Raw genomic sequence first — 22,066 nt, 5'->3', positions numbered from 1 at the left:
ATAGAAATGTTTTTTAATTTAATTTGGACTCGTAACCATCGCGAATAAAAAAGCGCGATAAACTTTGAAAAACTCGCAATAAAATTTATCCAGAATCATTCAAATAGATGAATTGAACCTATCTCTAAGCCATTGATATTTTTGATCTACGAATTTGGACTGGTAACCATCGCGATTAAAAAACGGGATAAACTTTGAAAAACTCTCAATGGAATTGATCCAGAATCATTCTTATAGATGAATTTAACCTATCTCTAAGGCATTGAAATGTTTTATCTACGAATTTGGACTGGTAACCATCGTGATTGAAAAAAAATTTCAAGAAATTTATTATTGAAAACAAACTTTTCATCGCCAACGACATCCCGTATTCCCAAGCGGTCACCCTTCCAAGTACTAACGGGACTCGACGTGACTTAACTTCTGGGAGCTGACGAGACCAGGTGCGTTCTACGTGATATGGCCGTTGACATTCAAAAATGAAAAATTACCCTCCCAGTCCCAATGGATGAATAGAAAATCACTTCAAAGTGATAGAAATGTTTGTTCATTGAATTTGGACTCGTAACCATCGCGAATAAAAAAGCGCGATAAACTTTGAAAAACTCGCAATAAAATTTATCCAGAATCATTCAAATAGATGAATTGAACCTATCTCTAAGCCATTGATATTTTTGATCTACGAATTTGGACTGGTAACCATCGCGATTAAAAAACGGGATAAACTTTGAAAAACTCTCAATGGAATTGATCCAGAATCATTCTTATAGATGAATTTAACCTATCTCTAAGGCATTGAAATGTTTTATCTACGAATTTGGACTGGTAACCATCGTGATTGAAAAAAAAATTTCAAGAAATTTGTTATTTAAAACAAACTATTCATCGCCAACGACATCCAGTATTCCCAAGCGGTCACCCTTCCAAGTACTAACGGGACTCGACGTAACTTAACTTCTGGGAGCTGACGAGACCAGGTGCGTTCTACGTGATATGGCCGTTGACATTCAAAAATGAAAATTTACCCTCCCAGTCCCAATGGATGAATAGAAAATCACTTCAAAGTGATAGAAATGTTTGTTCATTGAATTTGGACTCGTAACCATCGCGAATAAAAAAGCGCGATAAACTTTGAAAAACTCGCAATGAAATTTATCCAGAATCATTAAAATAGATGAATTGAACCTATCTCTATGCCATTGATATTTTTGATCTACGAATTTGGACTGGTAACCATCGCGATTAAAAAACGCGATAAACTTTGAAAAACTCTCAATGGAATTGATCCAGAATTATTCTTATAGATGAATTTAACCTATCTCTATGCCATTGATATTTTTGATCTACGAATTTGGACTGGTAACCATCGTGATTGAAAAAAAATTTCAAGAAATTTATTATTGAAAACAAACTTTTCATCGCCAACGACATCCCGTATTCCCAAGCGGTCACCCTTCCAAGTACTAACGGGACTCGACGTGACTTAACTTCTGGGAGCTGACGAGACCAGGTGCGTTCTACGTGATATGGCCGTTGACATTCAAAAATCAAAAATTACCCTCCCAGTCCCAATGGATGAATAGAAAATCACTTCAAAGTGATAGAAATGTTTGTTCATTGAATTTGGACTCGTAACCATCGCGAATAAAAAAGCGCGATAAACTTTGAAAAACTCGCAATAAAATTTATCCAGAATCATTCAAATAGATGAATTGAACCTATCTCTAAGCCATTGATATTTTTGATCTACGAATTTGGACTGGTAACCATCGCGATTAAAAAACGGGATAAACTTTGAAAAACTCTCAATGGAATTGATCCAGAATCATTCTTATAGATGAATTTAACCTATCTCTAAGGCATTGAAATGTTTTATCTACGAATTTGGACTGGTAACCATCGTGATTGAAAAAAAATTTCAAGAAATTTATTATTGAAAACAAACTTTTCATCGCCAACGACATCCCGTATTCCCAAGCGGTCACCCTTCCAAGTACTAACGGGACTCGACGTGACCTAACTTCTGGGAGCTGACGAGACCAGGTGCGTTCTACGTGATATGGCCGTTGACATTCAAAAATGAAAAATTACCCTCCCAGTCCCAATGGATGAATAGAAAATCACTTCAAAGTGATAGAAATGTTTGTTCATTGAATTTGGACTCGTAACCATCGCGAATAAAAAAGCGCGATAAACTTTGAAAAACTCGCAATGAAATTTATCCAGAATCATTCCTATAGATGAATTGAACCTATCTCTATGCCATTGATATTTTTGATCTACGAATTTGGACTGGTAACCATCGTGATTGAAAAAAAATTTCAAGAAATTTATTATTGAAAACAAACTTTTCATCGCCAACGACATCCCGTATTCCCAAGCGGTCACCCTTCCAAGTACTAACGGGACTCGACGTGACTTAACTTCTGGGAGCTGACGAGACCAGGTGCGTTCTACGTGATATGGCCGTTGACATTCAAAAATGAAAAATTACCCTCCCAGTCCCAATGGATGAATAGAAAATCACTTCAAAGTGATAGAAATGTTTGTTCATTGAATTTGGACTCGTAACCATCGCGAATAAAAAAGCGCGATAAACTTTGAAAAACTCGCAATAAAATTTATCCAGAATCATTCAAATAGATGAATTGAACCTATCTCTAAGCCATTGATATTTTTGATCTACGAATTTGGACTGGTAACCATCGCGATTAAAAAACGCGATAAACTTTGAAAAACTCTCAATGGAATTGATCCAGAATCATTCTTATAGATGAATTTAACCTATCTCTAAGGCATTGAAATGTTTTATCTACGAATTTGGACTGGTAACCATCGTGATTGAAAAAAAAATTTCAAGAAATTTGTTATTTAAAACAAACTATTCATCGCCAACGACATCCCGTATTCCCAAGCGGTCACCCTTCCAAGTACTAACGGGACTCGACGTAACTTAACTTCTGGGAGCTGACGAGACCAGGTGCGTTCTACGTGATATGGCCGTTGACATTCAAAAATGAAAATTTACCCTCCCAGTCCCAATGGATGAATAGAAAATCACTTCAAAGTGATAGAAATGTTTGTTCATTGAATTTGGACTCGTAACCATCGCGAATAAAAAAGCGCGATAAACTTTGAAAAACTCGCAATGAAATTTATCCAGAATCATTCCTATAGATGAATTGAACCTATCTCTATGCCATTGATATTTTTGATCTACGAATTTGGACTGGTAACCATCGTGATTGAAAAAAAATTTCAAGAAATTTATTATTGAAAACAAACTTTTCATCGCCAACGACATCCCGTATTCCCAAGCGGTCACCCTTCCAAGTACTAACGGGACTCGACGTGACTTAACTTCTGGGAGCTGACGAGACCAGGTGCGTTCTACGTGATATGGCCGTTGACATTCAAAAATGAAAAATTACCCTCCCAGTCCCAATGGATGAATAGAAAATCACTTCAAAGTGATAGAAATGTTTGTTCATTGAATTTGGACTCGTAACCATCGCGAATAAAAAAGCGCGATAAACTTTGAAAAACTCGCAATAAAATTTATCCAGAATCATTCAAATAGATGAATTGAACCTATCTCTAAGCCATTGATATTTTTGATCTACGAATTTGGACTGGTAACCATCGCGATTAAAAAACGCGATAAACTTTGAAAAACTCTCAATGGAATTGATCCAGAATCATTCTTATAGATGAATTTAACCTATCTCTAAGGCATTGAAATGTTTTATCTACGAATTTGGACTGGTAACCATCGTGATTGAAAAAAAATTTCAAGAAATTTATTATTGAAAACAAACTTTTCATCGCCAACGACATCCCGTATTCCCAAGCGGTCACCCTTCCAAGTACTAACGGGACTCGACGTGACTTAACTTCTGGGAGCTGACGAGACCAGGTGCGTTCTACGTGATGTGGCCGTTGACATTCAAAAATGAAAATTTACCCTCCCAGTCCCAATGGATGAATAGAAAATCCCTTCAAAGTGATAGAAATGTTTTTTAATTTAATTTGGACTCGTAACCATCGCGAATAAAAAAGCGCGATAAACTTTGAAAAACTCGCAATGAAATTTATCCAGAATCATTCAAATAGATGAATTGAACCTATCTCTAAGCCATTGATATTTTTGATCTACGAATTTGGACTGGTAACCATCGCGATTAAAAAACGCGATAAACTTTGAAAAACTCTCAATGGAATTGATCCAGAATCATTCTTATAGATGAATTTAACCTATCTCTAAGGCATTGAAATGTTTTATCTACGAATTTGGACTGGTAACCATCGTGATTGAAAAAAAAATTTCAAGAAATTTGTTATTTAAAACAAACTATTCATCGCCAACGACATCCCGTATTCCCAAGCGGTCACCCTTCCAAGTACTAACGGGACTCGACGTAACTTAACTTCTGGGAGCTGACGAGACCAGGTGCGTTCTACGTGATATGGCCGTTGACATTCAAAAATGAAAATTTACCCTCCCAGTCCCAATGGATGAATAGAAAATCACTTCAAAGTGATAGAAATGTTTGTTCATTGAATTTGGACTCGTAACCATCGCGAATAAAAAAGCGCGATAAACTTTGAAAAACTCGCAATGAAATTTATCCAGAATCATTCCTATAGATGAATTGAACCTATCTCTATGCCATTGATATTTTTGATCTACGAATTTGGACTGGTAACCATCGTGATTGAAAAAAAATTTCAAGAAATTTATTATTGAAAACAAACTTTTCATCGCCAACGACATCCCGTATTCCCAAGCGGTCACCCTTCCAAGTACTAACGGGACTCGACGTGACTTAACTTCTGGGAGCTGACGAGACCAGGTGCGTTCTACGTGATATGGCCGTTGACATTCAAAAATGAAAAATTACCCTCCCAGTCCCAATGGATGAATAGAAAATCACTTCAAAGTGATAGAAATGTTTGTTCATTGAATTTGGACTCGTAACCATCGCGAATAAAAAAGCGCGATAAACTTTGAAAAACTCGCAATAAAATTTATCCAGAATCATTCAAATAGATGAATTGAACCTATCTCTAAGCCATTGATATTTTTGATCTACGAATTTGGACTGGTAACCATCGCGATTAAAAAACGCGATAAACTTTGAAAAACTCTCAATGGAATTGATCCAGAATCATTCTTATAGATGAATTTAACCTATCTCTAAGGCATTGAAATGTTTTATCTACGAATTTGGACTGGTAACCATCGTGATTGAAAAAAAATTTCAAGAAATTTATTATTGAAAACAAACTTTTCATCGCCAACGACATCCCGTATTCCCAAGCGGTCACCCTTCCAAGTACTAACGGGACTCGACGTGACTTAACTTCTGGGAGCTGACGAGACCAGGTGCGTTCTACGTGATATGGCCGTTGACATTCAAAAATGAAAATTTACCCTCCCAGTCCCAATGGATGAATAGAAAATCCCTTCAAAGTGATAGAAATGTTTTTTAATTTAATTTGGACTCGTAACCATCGCGAATAAAAAAGCGCGATAAACTTTGAAAAACTCGCAATGAAATTTATCCAGAATCATTCCTATAGATGAATTGAACCTATCTCTATGCCATTGATATTTTTGATCTACGAATTTGGACTGGTAACCATCGCGATTAAAAAACGGGATAAACTTTGAAAAACTCTCAATGGAATTGATCCAGAATCATTCTTATAGATGAATTTAACCTATCTCTAAGGCATTGAAATGTTTTATCTACGAATTTGGACTGGTAACCATCGTGATTGAAAAAAAAATTTCAAGAAATTTGTTATTTAAAACAAACTATTCATCGCCAACGACATCCCGTATTCCCAAGCGGTCACCCTTCCAAGTACTAACGGGACTCGACGTGACTTAACTTCTGGGAGCTGACGAGACCAGGTGCGTTCTACGTGATATGGCCGTTGACATTCAAAAATGAAAAATTACCCTCCCAGTCCCAATGGATGAATAGAAAATCACTTCAAAGTGATAGAAATGTTTGTTCATTGAATTTGGACTCGTAACCATCGCGAATAAAAAAGCGCGATAAACTTTGAAAAACTCGCAATAAAATTTATCCAGAATCATTCAAATAGATGAATTGAACCTATCTCTAAGCCATTGATATTTTTGATCTACGAATTTGGACTGGTAACCATCGCGATTAAAAAACGGGATAAACTTTGAAAAACTCTCAATGGAATTGATCCAGAATCATTCTTATAGATGAATTTAACCTATCTCTAAGGCATTGAAATGTTTTATCTACGAATTTGGACTGGTAACCATCGTGATTGAAAAAAAAATTTCAAGAAATTTGTTATTTAAAACAAACTATTCATCGCCAACGACATCCAGTATTCCCAAGCGGTCACCCTTCCAAGTACTAACGGGACTCGACGTAACTTAACTTCTGGGAGCTGACGAGACCAGGTGCGTTCTACGTGATATGGCCGTTGACATTCAAAAATGAAAATTTACCCTCCCAGTCCCAATGGATGAATAGAAAATCACTTCAAAGTGATAGAAATGTTTGTTCATTGAATTTGGACTCGTAACCATCGCGAATAAAAAAGCGCGATAAACTTTGAAAAACTCGCAATGAAATTTATCCAGAATCATTAAAATAGATGAATTGAACCTATCTCTATGCCATTGATATTTTTGATCTACGAATTTGGACTGGTAACCATCGCGATTAAAAAACGCGATAAACTTTGAAAAACTCTCAATGGAATTGATCCAGAATTATTCTTATAGATGAATTTAACCTATCTCTATGCCATTGATATTTTTGATCTACGAATTTGGACTGGTAACCATCGCGATTAAAAAACGGGATAAACTTTGAAAAACTCTCAATGGAATTGATCCAGAATCATTCTTATAGATGAATTTAACCTATCTCTAAGGCATTGAAATGTTTTATCTACGAATTTGGACTGGTAACCATCGTGATTGAAAAAAAAATTTCAAGAAATTTGTTATTTAAAACAAACTATTCATCGCCAACGACATCCCGTATTCCCAAGCGGTCACCCTTCCAAGTACTAACGGGACTCGACGTAACTTAACTTCTGGGAGCTGACGAGACCAGGTGCGTTCTACGTGATATGGCCGTTGACATTCAAAAATGAAAATTTACCCTCCCAGTCCCAATGGATGAATAGAAAATCACTTCAAAGTGATAGAAATGTTTGTTCATTGAATTTGGACTCGTAACCATCGCGAATAAAAAAGCGCGATAAACTTTGAAAAACTCGCAATGAAATTTATCCAGAATCATTAAAATAGATGAATTGAACCTATCTCTATGCCATTGATATTTTTGATCTACGAATTTGGACTGGTAACCATCGCGATTAAAAAACGCGATAAACTTTGAGAAACTCTCAATGGAATTGATCCAGAATTATTCTTATAGATGAATTTAACCTATCTCTAAGGCATTGAAATGTTTTATCTACGAATTTGGACTGGTAACCATCGTGATTGAAAAAAAATTTCAAGAAATTTATTATTGAAAACAAACTTTTCATCGCCAACGACATCCCGTATTCCCAAGCGGTCACCCTTCCAAGTACTAACGGGACTCGACGTGACTTAACTTCTGGGAGCTGACGAGACCAGGTGCGTTCTACGTGATATGGCCGTTGACATTCAAAAATGAAAAATTACCCTCCCAGTCCCAATGGATGAATAGAAAATCACTTCAAAGTGATAGAAATGTTTGTTCATTGAATTTGGACTCGTAACCATCGCGAATAAAAAAGCGCGATAAACTTTGAAAAACTCGCAATAAAATTTATCCAGAATCATTCAAATAGATGAATTGAACCTATCTCTAAGCCATTGATATTTTTGATCTACGAATTTGGACTGGTAACCATCGCGATTAAAAAACGGGATAAACTTTGAAAAACTCTCAATGGAATTGATCCAGAATCATTCTTATAGATGAATTTAACCTATCTCTAAGGCATTGAAATGTTTTATCTACGAATTTGGACTGGTAACCATCGTGATTGAAAAAAAAATTTCAAGAAATTTGTTATTTAAAACAAACTATTCATCGCCAACGACATCCAGTATTCCCAAGCGGTCACCCTTCCAAGTACTAACGGGACTCGACGTAACTTAACTTCTGGGAGCTGACGAGACCAGGTGCGTTCTACGTGATATGGCCGTTGACATTCAAAAATGAAAATTTACCCTCCCAGTCCCAATGGATGAATAGAAAATCACTTCAAAGTGATAGAAATGTTTGTTCATTGAATTTGGACTCGTAACCATCGCGAATAAAAAAGCGCGATAAACTTTGAAAAACTCGCAATGAAATTTATCCAGAATCATTAAAATAGATGAATTGAACCTATCTCTATGCCATTGATATTTTTGATCTACGAATTTGGACTGGTAACCATCGCGATTAAAAAACGCGATAAACTTTGAAAAACTCTCAATGGAATTGATCCAGAATTATTCTTACAGATGAATTTAACCTATCTCTATGCCATTGATATTTTTGATCTACGAATTTGGACTGGTAACCATCGTGATTGAAAAAAAATTTCAAGAAATTTATTATTGAAAACAAACTTTTCATCGCCAACGACATCCCGTATTCCCAAGCGGTCACCCTTCCAAGTACTAACGGGACTCGACGTGACTTAACTTCTGGGAGCTGACGAGACCAGGTGCGTTCTACGTGATATGGCCGTTGACATTCAAAAATCAAAAATTACCCTCCCAGTCCCAATGGATGAATAGAAAATCACTTCAAAGTGATAGAAATGTTTGTTCATTGAATTTGGACTCGTAACCATCGCGAATAAAAAAGCGCGATAAACTTTGAAAAACTCGCAATAAAATTTATCCAGAATCATTCAAATAGATGAATTGAACCTATCTCTAAGCCATTGATATTTTTGATCTACGAATTTGGACTGGTAACCATCGCGATTAAAAAACGGGATAAACTTTGAAAAACTCTCAATGGAATTGATCCAGAATCATTCTTATAGATGAATTTAACCTATCTCTAAGGCATTGAAATGTTTTATCTACGAATTTGGACTGGTAACCATCGTGATTGAAAAAAAATTTCAAGAAATTTATTATTGAAAACAAACTTTTCATCGCCAACGACATCCCGTATTCCCAAGCGGTCACCCTTCCAAGTACTAACGGGACTCGACGTGACTTAACTTCTGGGAGCTGACGAGACCAGGTGCGTTCTACGTGATATGGCCGTTGACATTCAAAAATGAAAAATTACCCTCCCAGTCCCAATGGATGAATAGAAAATCACTTCAAAGTGATAGAAATGTTTGTTCATTGAATTTGGACTCGTAACCATCGCGAATAAAAAAGCGCGATAAACTTTGAAAAACTCGCAATAAAATTTATCCAGAATCATTCAAATAGATGAATTGAACCTATCTCTAAGCCATTGATATTTTTGATCTACGAATTTGGACTGGTAACCATCGCGATTAAAAAACGGGATAAACTTTGAAAAACTCTCAATGGAATTGATCCAGAATCATTCTTATAGATGAATTTAACCTATCTCTAAGGCATTGAAATGTTTTATCTACGAATTTGGACTGGTAACCATCGTGATTGAAAAAAAAATTTCAAGAAATTTGTTATTTAAAACAAACTATTCATCGCCAACGACATCCAGTATTCCCAAGCGGTCACCCTTCCAAGTACTAACGGGACTCGACGTAACTTAACTTCTGGGAGCTGACGAGACCAGGTGCGTTCTACGTGATATGGCCGTTGACATTCAAAAATGAAAATTTACCCTCCCAGTCCCAATGGATGAATAGAAAATCACTTCAAAGTGATAGAAATGTTTGTTCATTGAATTTGGACTCGTAACCATCGCGAATAAAAAAGCGCGATAAACTTTGAAAAACTCGCAATGAAATTTATCCAGAATCATTAAAATAGATGAATTGAACCTATCTCTATGCCATTGATATTTTTGATCTACGAATTTGGACTGGTAACCATCGCGATTAAAAAACGCGATAAACTTTGAAAAACTCTCAATGGAATTGATCCAGAATTATTCTTATAGATGAATTTAACCTATCTCTATGCCATTGATATTTTTGATCTACGAATTTGGACTGGTAACCATCGTGATTGAAAAAAAATTTCAAGAAATTTATTATTGAAAACAAACTTTTCATCGCCAACGACATCCCGTATTCCCAAGCGGTCACCCTTCCAAGTACTAACGGGACTCGACGTGACTTAACTTCTGGGAGCTGACGAGACCAGGTGCGTTCTACGTGATATGGCCGTTGACATTCAAAAATCAAAAATTACCCTCCCAGTCCCAATGGATGAATAGAAAATCACTTCAAAGTGATAGAAATGTTTGTTCATTGAATTTGGACTCGTAACCATCGCGAATAAAAAAGCGCGATAAACTTTGAAAAACTCGCAATTAAATTTATCCAGAATCATTCCTATAGATGAATTGAAACTATCTCTATGCCATTGATATTTTTGATCTACGAATTTGGACTGGTAACCATCGTGATTGAAAAAAAATTTCAAGAAATTTATTATTGAAAACAAACTTTTCATCGCCAACGACATCCCGTATTCCCAAGCGGTCACCCTTCCAAGTACTAACGGGACTCGACGTGACTTAACTTCTGGGAGCTGACGAGACCAGGTGCGTTCTACGTGATATGGCCGTTGACATTCAAAAATCAAAAATTACCCTCCCAGTCCCAATGGATGAATAGAAAATCCCTTCAAAGTGATAGAAATGTTTTTTAATTTAATTTGGACTCGTAACCATCGCGAATAAAAAAGCGCGATAAACTTTGAAAAACTCGCAATGAAATTTATCCAGAATCATTCCTATAGATGAATTGAACCTATCTCTATGCCATTGATATTTTTGATCTACGAATTTGGACTGGTAACCATCGCGATTAAAAAACGGGATAAACTTTGAAAAACTCTCAATGGAATTGATCCAGAATCATTCTTATAGATGAATTTAACCTATCTCTAAGGCATTGAAATGTTTTATCTACGAATTTGGACTGGTAACCATCGTGATTGAAAAAAAAATTTCAAGAAATTTGTTATTGAAAACAAACTATTCATCGCCAACGACATCCCGTATTCCCAAGCGGTCACCCTTCCAAGTACTAACGGGACTCGACGTAACTTAACTTCTGGGAGCTGACGAGACCAGGTGCGTTCTACGTGATATGGCCGTTGACATTCAAAAATGAAAATTTACCCTCCCAGTCCCAATGGATGAATAGAAAATCCCTTCAAAGTGATAGAAATGTTTTTTAATTTAATTTGGACTCGTAACCATCGCGAATAAAAAAGCGCGATAAACTTTGAAAAACTCGCAATGAAATTTATCCAGAATCATTCCTATAGATGAATTGAACCTATCTCTATGCCATTGATATTTTTGATCTACGAATTTGGACTGGTAACCATCGCGATTAAAAAACGGGATAAACTTTGAAAAACTCTCAATGGAATTGATCCAGAATCATTCTTATAGATGAATTTAACCTATCTCTAAGGCATTGAAATGTTTTATCTACGAATTTGGACTGGTAACCATCGTGATTGAAAAAAAAATTTCAAGAAATTTGTTATTGAAAACAAACTATTCATCGCCAACGACATCCCGTATTCCCAAGCGGTCACCCTTCCAAGTACTAACGGGACTCGACGTAACTTAACTTCTGGGAGCTGACGAGACCAGGTGCGTTCTACGTGATATGGCCGTTGACATTCAAAAATGAAAATTTACCCTCCCAGTCCCAATGGATGAATAGAAAATCACTTCAAAGTGATAGAAATGTTTGTTCATTGAATTTGGACTCGTAACCATCGCGAATAAAAAAGCGCGATAAACTTTGAAAAACTCGCAATGAAATTTATCCAGAATCATTCAAATAGATGAATTGAACCTATCTCTAAGCCATTGATATTTTTGATCTACGAATTTGGACTGGTAACCATCGCGATTAAAAAACGCGATAAACTTTGAAAAACTCTCAATGGAATTGATCCAGAATCATTCTTATAGATGAATTTAACCTATCTCTAAGGCATTGAAATGTTTTATCTACGAATTTGGACTGGTAACCATCGTGATTGAAAAAAAAATTTCAAGAAATTTGTTATTGAAAACAAACTATTCATCGCCAACGACATCCCGTATTCCCAAGCGGTCACCCTTCCAAGTACTAACGGGACTCGACGTGACTTAACTTCTGGGAGCTGACGAGACCAGGTGCGTTCTACGTGATATGGCCGTTGACATTCAAAAATCAAAAATTACCCTCCCAGTCCCAATGGATGAATAGAAAATCACTTCAAAGTGATAGAAATGTTTGTTCATTGAATTTGGACTCGTAACCATCGCGAATAAAAAAGCGCGATAAACTTTGAAAAACTCGCAATGAAATTTATCCAGAATCATTCAAATAGATGAATTGAACCTATCTCTAAGCCATTGATATTTTTGATCTACGAATTTGGACTGGTAACCATCGCGATTAAAAAACGGGATAAACTTTGAAAAACTCTCAATGGAATTGATCCAGAATCATTCTTATAGATGAATTTAACCTATCTCTAAGGCATTGAAATGTTTTATCTACGAATTTGGACTGGTAACCATCGTGATTGAAAAAAAAATTTCAAGAAATTTGTTATTGAAAACAAACTATTCATCGCCAACGACATCCCGTATTCCCAAGCGGTCACCCTTCCAAGTACTAACGGGACTCGACGTAACTTAACTTCTGGGAGCTGACGAGACCAGGTGCGTTCTACGTGATATGGCCGTTGACATTCAAAAATGAAAATTTACCCTCCCAGTCCCAATGGATGAATAGAAAATCACTTCAAAGTGATAGAAATGTTTGTTCATTGAATTTGGACTCGTAACCATCGCGAATAAAAAAGCGCGATAAACTTTGAAAAACTCGCAATGAAATTTATCCAGAATCATTCCTATAGATGAATTGAAACTATCTCTATGCCATTGATATTTTTGATCTACGAATTTGGACTGGTAACCATCGTGATTGAAAAAAAATTTCAAGAAATTTATTATTGAAAACAAACTTTTCATCGCCAACGACATCCCGTATTCCCAAGCGGTCACCCTTCCAAGTACTAACGGGACTCGACGTGACTTAACTTCTGGGAGCTGACGAGACCAGGTGCGTTCTACGTGATATGGCCGTTGACATTCAAAAATCAAAAATTACCCTCCCAGTCCCAATGGATGAATAGAAAATCCCTTCAAAGTGATAGAAATGTTTTTTAATTTAATTTGGACTCGTAACCATCGCGAATAAAAAAGCGCGATAAACTTTGAAAAACTCGCAATGAAATTTATCCAGAATCATTCCTATAGATGAATTGAACCTATCTCTATGCCGTTGATATTTTTGATCTACGAATTTGGACTGGTAACCATCGCGATTAAAAAACGGGATAAACTTTGAAAAACTCTCAATGGAATTGATCCAGAATCATTCTTATAGATGAATTTAACCTATCTCTAAGGCATTGAAATGTTTTATCTACGAATTTGGACTGGTAACCATCGTGATTGAAAAAAAAATTTCAAGAAATTTGTTATTGAAAACAAACTATTCATCGCCAACGACATCCCGTATTCCCAAGCGGTCACCCTTCCAAGTACTAACGGGACTCGACGTAACTTAACTTCTGGGAGCTGACGAGACCAGGTGCGTTCTACGTGATATGGCCGTTGACATTCAAAAATGAAAATTTACCCTCCCAGTCCCAATGGATGAATAGAAAATCACTTCAAAGTGATAGAAATGTTTGTTCATTGAATTTGGACTCGTAACCATCGCGAATAAAAAAGCGCGATAAACTTTGAAAAACTCGCAATGAAATTTATCCAGAATCATTCCTATAGATGAATTGAAACTATCTCTATGCCATTGATATTTTTGATCTACGAATTTGGACTGGTAACCATCGTGATTGAAAAAAAATTTCAAGAAATTTATTATTGAAAACAAACTTTTCATCGCCAACGACATCCCGTATTCCCAATCGGTCACCCTTCCAAGTACTAACGGGACTCGACGTGACTTAACTTCTGGGAGCTGACGAGACCAGGTGCGTTCTACGTGATATGGCCGTTGACATTCAAAAATCAAAAATTACCCTCCCAGTCCCAATGGATGAATAGAAAATCACTTCAAAGTGATAGAAATGTTTGTTCATTGAATTTGGACTCGTAACCATCGCGAATAAAAAAGCGCGATAAACTTTGAAAAACTCGCAATGAAATTTATCCAGAATCATTCAAATAGATGAATTGAACCTATCTCTAAGCCATTGATATTTTTGATCTACGAATTTGGACTGGTAACCATCGCGATTAAAAAACGCGATAAACTTTGAAAAACTCTCAATGGAATTGATCCAGAATCATTCTTATAGATGAATTTAACCTATCTCTAAGGCATTGAAATGTTTTATCTACGAATTTGGACTGGTAACCATCGTGATTGAAAAAAAAATTTCAAGAAATTTGTTATTGAAAACAAACTATTCATCGCCATCGACATCCCGTATTCCCAAGCGGTCACCCTTCCAAGTACTAACGGGACTCGACGTAACTTAACTTCTGGGAGCTGACGAGACCAGGTGCGTTCTACGTGATATGGCCGTTGACATTCAAAAATGAAAATTTACCCTCCCAGTCCCAATGGATGAATAGAAAATCACTTCAAAGTGATAGAAATGTTTGTTCATTGAATTTGGACTGGTAACCATCGCGATTAAAAAACGCGATAAACTTTGAAAAACTCTCAATGGAATTGATCCAGAATCATTCTTATAGATGAATTTAACCTATCTCTAAGGCATTGAAATGTTTTATCTACGAATTTGGACTGGTAACCATCGTGATTGAAAAAAAAATTTCAAGAAATTTGTTATTGAAAACAAACTATTCATCGCCAACGACATCCCGTATTCCCAAGCGGTCACCCTTCCAAGTACTAACGGGACTCGACGTAACTTAACTTCTGGGAGCTGACGAGACCAGGTGCGTTCTACGTGATATGGCCGTTGACATTCAAAAATGAAAATTTACCCTCCCAGTCCCAATGGATGAATAGAAAATCACTTCAAAGTGATAGAAATGTTTGTTCATTGAATTTGGACTCGTAACCATCGCGAATAAAAAAGCGCGATAAACTTTGAAAAACTCGCAATGAAATTTATCCAGAATCATTCCTATAGATGAATTGAAACTATCTCTATGCCATTGATATTTTTGATCTACGAATTTGGACTGGTAACCATCGTGATTGAAAAAAAATTTCAAGAAATTTATTATTGAAAACAAACTTTTCATCGCCAACGACATCCCGTATTCCCAAGCGGTCACCCTTCCAAGTACTAACGGGACTCGACGTGACTTAACTTCTGGGAGCTGACGAGACCAGGTGCGTTCTACGTGATATGGCCGTTGACATTCAAAAATCAAAAATTACCCTCCCAGTCCCAATGGATGAATAGAAAATCCCTTCAAAGTGATAGAAATGTTTTTTAATTTAATTTGGACTCGTAACCATCGCGAATAAAAAAGCGCGATAAACTTTGAAAAACTCGCAATGAAATTTATCCAGAATCATTCCTATAGATGAATTGAACCTATCTCTATGCCATTGATATTTTTGATCTACGAATTTGGACTGGTAACCATCGCGATTAAAAAACGGGATAAACTTTGAAAAACTCTCAATGGAATTGATCCAGAATCATTCTTATAGATGAATTTAACCTATCTCTAAGGCATTGAAATGTTTTATCTACGAATTTGGACTGGTAACCATCGTGATTGAAAAAAAAATTTCAAGAAATTTGTTATTGAAAACAAACTATTCATCGCCAACGACATCCCGTATTCCCAAGCGGTCACCCTTCCAAGTACTAACGGGACTCGACGTAACTTAACTTCTGGGAGCTGACGAGACCAGGTGCGTTCTACGTGATATGGCCGTTGACATTCAAAAATGAAAATTTACCCTCCCAGTCCCAATGGATGAATAGAAAATCACTTCAAAGTGATAGAAATGTTTGTTCATTGAATTTGGACTCGTAACCATCGCGAATAAAAAAGCGCGATAAACTTTGAAAAACTCGCAATGAAATTTATCCAGAATCATTCCTATAGATGAATTGAAACTATCTCTATGCCATTGATATTTTTGATCTACGAATTTGGACTGGTAACCATCGTGATTGAAAAAAAATTTCAAGAAATTTATTATTGAAAACAAACTTTTCATCGCCAACGACATCCCGTATTCCCAAGCGGTCACCCTTCCAAGTACTAACGGGACTCGACGTGACTTAACTTCTGGGAGCTGACGAGACCAGGTGCGTTCTACGTGATATGGCCGTTGACATTCAAAAATCAAAAATTACCCTCCCAGTCCCAATGGATGAATAGAAAATCCCTTCAAAGTGATAGAAATGTTTTTTAATTTAATTTGGACTCGTAACCATCGCGAATAAAAAAGCGCGATAAACTTTGAAAAACTCGCAATGAAATTTATCCAGAATCATTCCTATAGATGAATTGAACCTATCTCTATGCCATTGATATTTTTGATCTACGAATTTGGACTGGTAACCATCGCGATTAAAAAACGGGATAAACTTTGAAAAACTCTCAATGGAATTGATCCAGAATCATTCTTATAGATGAATTTAACCTATCTCTAAGGCATTGAAATGTTTTATCTACGAATTTGGACTGGTAACCATCGTGATTGAAAAAAAAATTTCAAGAAATTTGTTATTGAAAACAAACTATTCATCGCCAACGACATCCCGTATTCCCAAGCGGTCACCCTTCCAAGTACTAACGGGACTCGACGTAACTTAACTTCTGGGAGCTGACGAGACCAGGTGCGTTCTACGTGATATGGCCGTTGACATTCAAAAATGAAAATTTACCCTCCCAGTCCCAATGGATGAATAGAAAATCAATTCAAAGTGATAGAAATGTTTTTTAATTTAATTTGGACTCGTAACCATCGCGAATAAAAAAGCGCGATAAACTTTGAAAAACTCGCAATGAAATTTATCCAGAATCATTCCTATAGATGAATTGAACCTATCTCTATGCCATTGATATTTTTGATCTACGAATTTGGACTGGTAACCATCGTGATTGAAAAAAAATTTCAAGAAATTTATTATTGAAAACAAACTTTTCATCGCCAACGACATCCCGTATTCCCAATCGGTCACCCTTCCAAGTACTAACGGGACTCGACGTGACTTAACTTCTGGGAGCTGACGAGACCAGGTGCGTTCTACGTGATATGGCCGTTGACATTCAAAAATCAAAAATTACCCTCCCATTCCCAATGGATGAATAGAAAATCACTTCAAAGTGATAGAAATGTTTGTTCATTGAATTTGGACTCGTAACCATCGCGAATAAAAAAGCGCGATAAACTTTGAAAAACTCGCAATGAAATTTATCCAGAATCATTCAAATAGATGAATTGAACCTATCTCTAAGCCATTGATATTTTTGATCTACGAATTTGGACTGGTAACCATCGCGATTAAAAAACGCGATAAACTTTGAAAAACTCTCAATGGAATTGATCCAGAATCATTCTTATAGATGAATTTAACCTATCTCTAAGGCATTGAAATGTTTTATCTACGAATTTGGACTGGTAACCATCGTGATTGAAAAAAAATTTCAAGAAATTTATTATTGAAAACAAACTTTTCATCGCCAACGACATCCCGTATTCCCAAGCGGTAACCCTTCCAAGTACTAACGGGACTCGACGTGACTTAACTTCTGGGAGCTGACGAGACCAGGTGCGTTCTACGTGATATGGCCGTTGACATTCAAAAATCAAAAATTACCCTCCCAGTCCCAATGGATGAATAGAAAATCACTTCAAAGTGATAGAAATGTTTTTTAATTTAATTTGGACTCGTAACCATCGCGAATAAAAAAGCGCGATAAACTTTGAAAAACTCGCAATGAAATTTATCCAGAATCATTCCTATAGATGAATTGAACCTATCTCTATGCCATTGATATTTTTGATCTACGAATTTGGACTGGTAACCATCGCGATTAAAAAACGGGATAAACTTTGAAAAACTCTCAATGGAATTGATCCAGAATCATTCTTATAGATGAATTTAACCTATCTCTAAGGCATTGAAATGTTTTATCTACGAATTTGGACTGGTAACCATCGTGATTGAAAAAAAAATTTCAAGAAATTTGTTATTGAAAACAAACTATTCATCGCCAACGACATCCCGTATTCCCAAGCGGTCACCCTTCCAAGTACTAACGGGACTCGACGTAACTTAACTTCTGGGAGCTGACGAGACCAGGTGCGTTCTACGTGATATGGCCGTTGACATTCAAAAATGAAAATTTACCCTCCCAGTCCCAATGGATGAATAGAAAATCCCTTCAAAGTGATAGAAATGTTTTTTAATTTAATTTGGACTCGTAACCATCGCGAATAAAAAAGCGCGATAAACTTTGAAAAACTCGCAATGAAATTTATCCAGAATCATTCCTATAGATGAATTGAACCTATCTCTATGCCATTGATATTTTTGATCTACGAATTTGGACTGGTAACCATCGTGATTGAAAAAAAATTTCAAGAAATTTATTATTGAAAACAAACTTTTCATCGCCAACGACATCCCGTATTCCCAATCGGTCACCCTTCCAAGTACTAACGGGACTCGACGTGACTTAACTTCTGGGAGCTGACGAGACCAGGTGCGTTCTACGTGATATGGCCGTTGACATTCAAAAATCAAAAATTACCCTCCCATTCCCAATGGATGAATAGAAAATCACTTCAAAGTGATAGAAATGTTTGTTCATTGAATTTGGACTCGTAACCATCGCGAATAAAAAAGCGCGATAAACTTTGAAAAACTCGCAATGAAATTTATCCAGAATCATTCAAATAGATGAATTGAACCTATCTCTAAGCCATTGATATTTTTGATCTACGAATTTGGACTGGTAACCATCGCGATTAAAAAACGCGATAAACTTTGAAAAACTCTCAATGGAATTGATCCAGAATCATTCTTATAGATGAATTTAACCTATCTCTAAGGCATTGAAATGTTTTATCTACGAATTTGGACTGGTAACCATCGTGATTGAAAAAAAATTTCAAGAAATTTATTATTGAAAACAAACTTTTCATCGCCAACGACATCCCGTATTCCCAAGCGGTAACCCTTCCAAGTACTAACGGGACTCGACGTGACTTAACTTCTGGGAGCTGACGAGACCAGGTGCGTTCTACGTGATATGGCCGTTGACATTCAAAAATCAAAAATTACCCTCCCATTCCCAATGGATGAATAGAAAATCACTTCAAAGTGATAGAAATGTTTGTTCATTGAATTTGGACTCGTAACCATCGCGAATAAAAAAGCGCGATAAACTTTGAAAAACTCGCAATGAAATTTATCCAGAATCATTCAAATAGATGAATTGAACCTATCTCTAAGCCATTGATATTTTTGATCTACGAATTTGGACTGGTAACCATCGCGATTAAAAAACGCGATAAACTTTGAAAAACTCTCAATGGAATTGATCCAGAATCATTCTTATAGATGAATTTAACCTATCTCTAAGGCATTGAAATGTTTTATCTACGAATTTGGACTGGTAACCATCGTGATTGAAAAAAAATTTCAAGAAATTTATTATTGAAAACAAACTTTTCATCGCCAACGACATCCCGTATTCCCAAGCGGTAACCCTTCCAAGTACTAACGGGACTCGATGTGACTTAACTTCTGGGAGCTGACGAGACCAGGTGCGTTCTACGTGATATGGCCGTTGACATTCAAAAATCAAAAATTACCCTCCCAGTCCCAATGGATGAATAGAAAATCACTTCAAAGTGATAGAAATGTTTGTTCATTGAATTTGGACTCGTAACCATCGCGAATAAAAAAGCGCGATAAACTTTGAAAAACTCGCAATGAAATTTATCCAGAATCATTCAGATAGATGAATTGAACCTATCTCTAAGCCATTGATATTTTTGATCTACGAATTTGGACTGGTAACCATCGCGATTAAAAAACGCGATAAACTTTGAAAAACTCTCAATGGAATTGATCCAGAATCATTCTTATAGATGAATTTAACCTATCTCTAAGGCATTGAAATGTTTTATCTACGAATTTGGACTGGTAACCATCGTGATTGAAAAAAAAATTTCAAGAAATTTGTTATTGAAAACAAACTATTCATCGCCAACGACATCCCGTATTCCCAAGCGGTCACCCTTCCAAGTACTAACGGGACTCGACGTAACTTAACTTCTGGGAGCTGACGAGACCAGGTGCGTTCTACGTGATATGGCCGTTGACATTCAAAAATGAAAATTTACCCTCCCAGTCCCAATGGATGAATAGAAAATCCCTTCAAAGTGATAGAAATGTTTTTTAATTTAATTTGGACTCGTAACCATCGCGAATAAAAAAGCGCGATAAACTTTGAAAAACTCGCAATGAAATTTATCCAGAATCATTCCTATAGATGAATTGAACCTATCTCTATGCCATTGATATTTTTGATCTACGAATTTGGACTGGTAACCATCGCGATTAAAAAACGCGATAAACTTTGAAAAACTCTCAATGGAATTGATCCAGAATCATTCTTATAGATGAATTGAACCTATCTCTAAGGCATTGAAATATTTTATCTACGAATTTGGACTGGTAACCATCGTGATTGAAAAAAAAATTTCAAGAAATTTGTTATTGAAAACAAACTATTCATCGCAAACGACATCCCGTATTCCCAAGCGGTCACCCTTCCAAGTACTAACGGGACTCGACGTAACTTAACTTCTGGGAGCTGACGAGACCAGGTGTGTTCTACGTGATATGGCCGTTGACATTCAAAAATGAAAAATTACCCTCCCAGTCCCAATGGATGAATAGAAAATCACTTCAAAGTGATAGAAATGTTTGTTCATTGAATTTGGAATCGTAACCATCGCGAATAAAAAAGCGCGATAAACTTTGAAAAACTCGCAATGAAATTTATCCAGAATCATTCCTATAGATGAATTGAACCTATCTCTATGCCATTGATATTTTTGATCTACGAATTTGGACTGGTAACCATCGTGATTGAAAAAAAATTTCAAGAAATTTGTTATTGAAAACAAACTATTCATTGCCAACGACATCCCGTATTCCCAAGCGGTCACCCTTCCAAGTACTAACGGGACTCGACGTGACTTAACTTCTGGGAGCTGACGAGACCAGGTGCGTTCTACGTGATATGGCCGTTGACATTCAAAACTGAAAAATTACCCTCCCAGTCCCAATGGATGAATAGAAAATCACTTCAAAGTGATAGAAATGTTTGTTCATTGAATTTGGAATCGTAACCATCGCGAATAAAAAAGCGCGATAAACTTTGAAAAACTCGCAATGAAATTTATCCAGAATCATTCCTATAGATGAATTGAACCTATCTCTATGCCATTGATATTTTTGATCTACGAATTTGGACTGGTAACCATCGCGATTAAAAAACGCGATAAACTTTGAAAAAACTCTCAATGGAATTGATCCAGAATCATTCTTATAGATGAATTGAACCTATCTCTAAGGCATTGAAATGTTTTATCTACGAATTTGGACTGGTAACCATCGTGATTGAAAAAAAAATTTCAAGAAATTTGTTATTGAAAACAAACTATTTATCGCAAACGACATCCCGTATTCCCAAGCGGTCACCCTTCCAAGTACTAACGGGACTCGACGTAACTTAACTTCTGGGAGCTGACGAGACCAGGTGCGTTCTACGTGATATGGCCGTTGACATTCAAAAATGAAAAATTACCCTCCCAGTCCCAATGGATGAATAGAAAATCAATTCAAAGTGATAGAAATGTTTGTTCATTGAAT

At 36.4% G+C, this 22,066-nt stretch overlaps 44 pseudogenes; all 44 read right to left on the bottom strand.

The window, feature by feature from the left end:
* Nucleotides 1-352: 352 nt before the first annotated feature.
* LOC124334784 lies at nucleotides 353-471 on the bottom strand (annotated as a pseudogene).
* Nucleotides 472-886: 415 nt separating this feature from the next.
* LOC124335045 lies at nucleotides 887-1,005 on the bottom strand (annotated as a pseudogene).
* A 414-nt stretch (nucleotides 1,006-1,419) lies between these two features.
* Nucleotides 1,420-1,538, bottom strand: LOC124334783 (annotated as a pseudogene).
* Nucleotides 1,539-1,952: 414 nt separating this feature from the next.
* On the bottom strand, nucleotides 1,953-2,071 carry LOC124330014 (annotated as a pseudogene).
* A 284-nt stretch (nucleotides 2,072-2,355) lies between these two features.
* Nucleotides 2,356-2,474, bottom strand: LOC124334781 (annotated as a pseudogene).
* Nucleotides 2,475-2,889: 415 nt separating this feature from the next.
* On the bottom strand, nucleotides 2,890-3,008 carry LOC124330751 (annotated as a pseudogene).
* Nucleotides 3,009-3,292: 284 nt separating this feature from the next.
* LOC124334780 lies at nucleotides 3,293-3,411 on the bottom strand (annotated as a pseudogene).
* A 414-nt stretch (nucleotides 3,412-3,825) lies between these two features.
* LOC124335695 lies at nucleotides 3,826-3,944 on the bottom strand (annotated as a pseudogene).
* A 415-nt stretch (nucleotides 3,945-4,359) lies between these two features.
* LOC124330750 lies at nucleotides 4,360-4,478 on the bottom strand (annotated as a pseudogene).
* Nucleotides 4,479-4,762: 284 nt separating this feature from the next.
* On the bottom strand, nucleotides 4,763-4,881 carry LOC124334778 (annotated as a pseudogene).
* A 414-nt stretch (nucleotides 4,882-5,295) lies between these two features.
* On the bottom strand, nucleotides 5,296-5,414 carry LOC124334777 (annotated as a pseudogene).
* A 415-nt stretch (nucleotides 5,415-5,829) lies between these two features.
* Nucleotides 5,830-5,948, bottom strand: LOC124334776 (annotated as a pseudogene).
* Nucleotides 5,949-6,363: 415 nt separating this feature from the next.
* On the bottom strand, nucleotides 6,364-6,482 carry LOC124335044 (annotated as a pseudogene).
* Nucleotides 6,483-7,027: 545 nt separating this feature from the next.
* On the bottom strand, nucleotides 7,028-7,146 carry LOC124330749 (annotated as a pseudogene).
* A 414-nt stretch (nucleotides 7,147-7,560) lies between these two features.
* LOC124334775 lies at nucleotides 7,561-7,679 on the bottom strand (annotated as a pseudogene).
* A 415-nt stretch (nucleotides 7,680-8,094) lies between these two features.
* Nucleotides 8,095-8,213, bottom strand: LOC124335043 (annotated as a pseudogene).
* Nucleotides 8,214-8,627: 414 nt separating this feature from the next.
* Nucleotides 8,628-8,746, bottom strand: LOC124334774 (annotated as a pseudogene).
* Nucleotides 8,747-9,160: 414 nt separating this feature from the next.
* Nucleotides 9,161-9,279, bottom strand: LOC124334773 (annotated as a pseudogene).
* Nucleotides 9,280-9,694: 415 nt separating this feature from the next.
* LOC124335042 lies at nucleotides 9,695-9,813 on the bottom strand (annotated as a pseudogene).
* Nucleotides 9,814-10,227: 414 nt separating this feature from the next.
* LOC124334772 lies at nucleotides 10,228-10,346 on the bottom strand (annotated as a pseudogene).
* A 284-nt stretch (nucleotides 10,347-10,630) lies between these two features.
* LOC124334771 lies at nucleotides 10,631-10,749 on the bottom strand (annotated as a pseudogene).
* Nucleotides 10,750-11,164: 415 nt separating this feature from the next.
* On the bottom strand, nucleotides 11,165-11,283 carry LOC124330748 (annotated as a pseudogene).
* A 415-nt stretch (nucleotides 11,284-11,698) lies between these two features.
* On the bottom strand, nucleotides 11,699-11,817 carry LOC124330747 (annotated as a pseudogene).
* Nucleotides 11,818-12,232: 415 nt separating this feature from the next.
* On the bottom strand, nucleotides 12,233-12,351 carry LOC124334769 (annotated as a pseudogene).
* Nucleotides 12,352-12,766: 415 nt separating this feature from the next.
* On the bottom strand, nucleotides 12,767-12,885 carry LOC124330746 (annotated as a pseudogene).
* A 284-nt stretch (nucleotides 12,886-13,169) lies between these two features.
* LOC124334768 lies at nucleotides 13,170-13,288 on the bottom strand (annotated as a pseudogene).
* Nucleotides 13,289-13,703: 415 nt separating this feature from the next.
* LOC124330745 lies at nucleotides 13,704-13,822 on the bottom strand (annotated as a pseudogene).
* A 284-nt stretch (nucleotides 13,823-14,106) lies between these two features.
* LOC124335665 lies at nucleotides 14,107-14,225 on the bottom strand (annotated as a pseudogene).
* Nucleotides 14,226-14,640: 415 nt separating this feature from the next.
* On the bottom strand, nucleotides 14,641-14,759 carry LOC124335166 (annotated as a pseudogene).
* A 284-nt stretch (nucleotides 14,760-15,043) lies between these two features.
* LOC124330743 lies at nucleotides 15,044-15,162 on the bottom strand (annotated as a pseudogene).
* Nucleotides 15,163-15,446: 284 nt separating this feature from the next.
* Nucleotides 15,447-15,565, bottom strand: LOC124334767 (annotated as a pseudogene).
* A 415-nt stretch (nucleotides 15,566-15,980) lies between these two features.
* LOC124330742 lies at nucleotides 15,981-16,099 on the bottom strand (annotated as a pseudogene).
* Nucleotides 16,100-16,383: 284 nt separating this feature from the next.
* On the bottom strand, nucleotides 16,384-16,502 carry LOC124334766 (annotated as a pseudogene).
* A 415-nt stretch (nucleotides 16,503-16,917) lies between these two features.
* Nucleotides 16,918-17,036, bottom strand: LOC124330741 (annotated as a pseudogene).
* Nucleotides 17,037-17,320: 284 nt separating this feature from the next.
* Nucleotides 17,321-17,439, bottom strand: LOC124335664 (annotated as a pseudogene).
* A 414-nt stretch (nucleotides 17,440-17,853) lies between these two features.
* On the bottom strand, nucleotides 17,854-17,972 carry LOC124335546 (annotated as a pseudogene).
* A 415-nt stretch (nucleotides 17,973-18,387) lies between these two features.
* LOC124330740 lies at nucleotides 18,388-18,506 on the bottom strand (annotated as a pseudogene).
* Nucleotides 18,507-18,790: 284 nt separating this feature from the next.
* On the bottom strand, nucleotides 18,791-18,909 carry LOC124335663 (annotated as a pseudogene).
* A 414-nt stretch (nucleotides 18,910-19,323) lies between these two features.
* Nucleotides 19,324-19,442, bottom strand: LOC124335545 (annotated as a pseudogene).
* A 414-nt stretch (nucleotides 19,443-19,856) lies between these two features.
* On the bottom strand, nucleotides 19,857-19,975 carry LOC124330088 (annotated as a pseudogene).
* A 415-nt stretch (nucleotides 19,976-20,390) lies between these two features.
* LOC124330739 lies at nucleotides 20,391-20,509 on the bottom strand (annotated as a pseudogene).
* Nucleotides 20,510-20,924: 415 nt separating this feature from the next.
* LOC124334878 lies at nucleotides 20,925-21,043 on the bottom strand (annotated as a pseudogene).
* A 284-nt stretch (nucleotides 21,044-21,327) lies between these two features.
* Nucleotides 21,328-21,446, bottom strand: LOC124334077 (annotated as a pseudogene).
* A 416-nt stretch (nucleotides 21,447-21,862) lies between these two features.
* LOC124334574 lies at nucleotides 21,863-21,981 on the bottom strand (annotated as a pseudogene).
* Nucleotides 21,982-22,066: the final 85 nt, after the last annotated feature.

Source organism: Daphnia pulicaria, chromosome 3, assembly GCF_021234035.1.
Source record: "Daphnia pulicaria isolate SC F1-1A chromosome 3, SC_F0-13Bv2, whole genome shotgun sequence".
NCBI lineage: Eukaryota > Metazoa > Arthropoda > Branchiopoda > Diplostraca > Daphniidae > Daphnia > Daphnia pulicaria.
This window is presented reverse-complemented; position numbering and strand designations above follow the sequence as displayed.